This window comes from Phalaenopsis equestris, unplaced genomic scaffold (genome assembly GCF_001263595.1).
Source record: "Phalaenopsis equestris unplaced genomic scaffold, ASM126359v1 Scaffold000016, whole genome shotgun sequence".
NCBI lineage: Eukaryota > Viridiplantae > Streptophyta > Magnoliopsida > Asparagales > Orchidaceae > Phalaenopsis > Phalaenopsis equestris.
Window position 1 is genome coordinate 37534 of NW_018164458.1, and position 3837 is coordinate 41370.

Consider the following 3837-nt stretch of genomic DNA (forward strand, 5'->3'; position numbering starts at 1 on the left):
AAATCTACATGACAATGGGTGGCTAAATGACTTGTACAAGATTAGACACAAGTGGTCCACTGCTTTTAATAAAGATGTTTTTGGGATGGGAATTTTATCCACACAAAGGAGTGAATCCACCAATAACATTTGTCATGGTGTCTCAAAGCCCACAAGTTCTCTTACAGATTGTTTTTTGGGTATTGAAAATGTAATGAGAACATGGAGACGCAACGAGAAGGATGAAGATTTCAAATGTGATCAATCTATCAGAACTCCTATTACGAAGAGTAGTCCAATACTGAGGCAAGCAGCTGCATTTTACTTCAGGAAGCTGTATGCAATGTTCGAAGAAGAGTTTATTCATGGATCATGTGGTTTTCAATTGCATGCCTCCATAGAAGATGAAACTGAATTTTTCATCAAGAGTTTGGATGATCATAAGACAAACAGTATTTGGGCAGTTCATTTTGACAGATTGAGCATGAATATTCAGTGTAGCTGCAGAAAATTCGAAATGATGGGGCTACTGTGTGCACACTCTCTACGAGTACTAAATTTTTTACACATTAAGAAAATACCAGATAAATATCTACTACTGAGATGGTCAGAAAATGCAAAGAGGGATGTTTATAACAGTTCCAGATACATGCATCTGCAGCAGTCACAGGCCTAAAATAATATTCAAGGCGACCTACTATTCGAAGCACACATGCAGAAAGTTGCATATCAATGTACCCGGAAAGCAAAGGGGAATTCGGAAGCTGAGCAGCGCATGAAGGAATCCATGAAGAAATTATCATTGGACATTGATGACATTTTGATTGGTAAGGGTACTCAATCAGGAAGACAACAAAGGAAAAATAAAGCACCAGTCAATAATGAATCGAATATGAATGATCCAGCTAAAATGCGCCCTAAAGGAATATCTAATGTCAGACTGAAAGGGTATTGGGAGAAAAATAAAAAATCAAAAGGTATGGTTCAACAACTTCACCCCTTTTATATGCTGTACCACTCCATGTCATATCACCCTTTACCATTCCATATGTATATATTTAGGCAAGCAAAAAATTGTTTCAACAACCGAAGAACCTGAATCATCACAATGTCATCCACCCGTATGTTCATTACCCAATTTTCTAACACAGGTATAAATTTTCAGAATTGTTTATGTTATAATACGATGATTTCATGATTCAATAATACATCGATACACACATGCAGAATTCATTTCCTCCACGGAGTAGGGAATCCCACACTGCAATGATGACAGAATGCCTCAATGAGAAACCAATGCCTCAGTGGTCATACATGTAATATTTTAAATTAATAAGTACGTTGTATCTTATATGTGCTTAGGATTTTAAGTGATAAGATAAAAAAAATGCTGAAATACAATTGTTTTTTTTTTAAATTCAGCAATACTTTGGAGCCTTAAATTAATGATTGTTCACCCGGAAAGCAACATTTACTATTCCAACACATGTTGGTGGATTAGGTCTGCCCTTCATGGAGTATTCCTACATTTACTATACTACGTCACAATTTAAATTATTTGTAAAAGCTATAATTATCCTCCTCATGTAAGAGTTTGGTTGATGAATTACTACAGGTCCTTTTGGAAGGCTATGAGTCTGAGATTCAACACATGAGCCAGAACAGCAGATCCGCTGTCTTCCGCAACATGGAGCTGATGAGTCAACACAAAGCAAAAGTGTCCAGCTCTTGTTTTAAAATTGATGTAGCTGGTCCCTGTTTTAATAACTGTATAATTTATTGCAAAAAATTTATTAATTTATGATTTAATATCTTATTTCAAACAAGTTTAAGCATTATGGATAAAGAAAATTTATGCAGCTCATAATTATATGTTTCATTATTGCGTTGGTTCGCTACAAAAAATGAAAAAGTTTATTCATTATTTTGGGAATTTTAATGTATCTGCTTTGATTGCTTCTCGCTGCTGATTCCCTGGGCTGTTCCTATCATACTCTGGAACGTATGTTTTAGAAATCCATGCTGGTGGAATTCAATCTTTACATATCCAACACCAAAAAAACGATTAGTTTGATTAGTTTAAACATATGATTTTACTTTTTTTGAAAATCTTGTGCATATCTTTATAAAAAATTCAATCTTCAATCATCCAACACCAAAAAAACGATTAGTTTTATTACTTTTAAGAAAATGTTTTCGCTTTCTCAGGGGAGTATATACAGCAGCCGTTATCTAGCAGTTAATATGAATAGGAATCAGTTTAAACCACAATGTTGAAAATACGACTACAGCAGCCGTTATTGAAGTGCTGTTGTTTTAGCCACCAACTTTAAGGTTTTGGACAATGAATTTCAACAACCACAATGGGTACCAAAAATCAATTTTTACTTCAATTGGATACCAAAGCTAAAACTTCTTCTTACAATCATAACTTCTTTGTGAGAAATTAGAGAGAAATCATAAGGAAATACACACAAAATCAATGCTAAAACTGCAACCGTAAACCTCAATTTTTACTTCAAATGGACACCACAAATGTCAACCATTATTGAAGGAATCCAACATTTACTTAAGCATCTCTTACAATCATAACTTCTTTGTGAGAAATTAGAGATAAAACTGCAAAATAAATGACAAGAAAAACTTATATCTCCTTCAGATTGGAACCAAAATCTGCAACCATAAAACTTATATCTCCTTCAGATTGGAACCAAAATCTGATTCAGCTCGGATGGATTCGTTAATCAAGCACAGTAAGCATGCAGCCAATCAAGCAGGTCCTGCTATGAAACAACAGCATAAACGACAAGAAAAAAACATTATAAACTATAAATGCATTCTGTTGTATTTATAAAATGACTTTATAAAAAAATGTTCTACTTATATCCTTCTTCACAGGAGAAAAAGTGTTGCTTTGCATTCTGTAGTTCCACTTGTACCTGACTTCTACAATTGGTGTTAGTAGTAGTATAAACGATTTTATCCCCATTACAGATCCACTGATCAAGCTAGAAATTGATATGGCCCTCCCCAAGTTCCCAAATAATAGCCCCTTTAGCTTGATGCTTGATTGCCAACAGTTGAGACCACATCCTTGAGTCACCCACTTAGTGGTCTCATTCGTAATGTGTTCCACGAAGCCTTTTATGTTCCCGACCTTGTACAGCTGCAGAGAACGATATATATGACATAAAACAATTATTGATTAAATTATTGACTAAAGAGATATTTGGTTATATGTTTACGACACTTGAATTTCAAAATTTACCCAGCGGCATGGAGATACATATAGGTAAGATCGGTATAGTTCTGGATTCTTGCTCCTCTTATGCTCCAGTAACATAGCGAAACAGTCGACATGTTCGTTTCCTAACCACCCGTTGCTGAGTAATTCATCAAGATAACATCGGGTTAACGATATATGTCCCATGTCAATTATTAAGTCACTCCTGCATTCCAAATATTTAATAAGTACAAGAGTAAAAGATAATCAATTAATAAAATTTTTTACTTACATGTCAGTGAATTTATTACAACAAATATCGATTGCTTCCCTCATATAATCTGGAATTTGATATCTGGCAGGAAAATCAATCGTTAGTGGGGTTGGACATACCTACAAACAATACACAAACATTATAAGATGGAAATATTGAAGCATTTAATTTGGACAATTAAATTCTGTGTTATAAACCTTATCAGGGTAGTCTTCGTCAACATAATGCATATCATAATGTTCTTGATCGGTGTGTTTATCTACTGATGTTGTTTGCAGAGCTTCTTTAGTAGCCTTACTATACACAGTTATGACTTTTTGATCAAATTTATTTACTTCACCTGTATGCACAATATCAATCT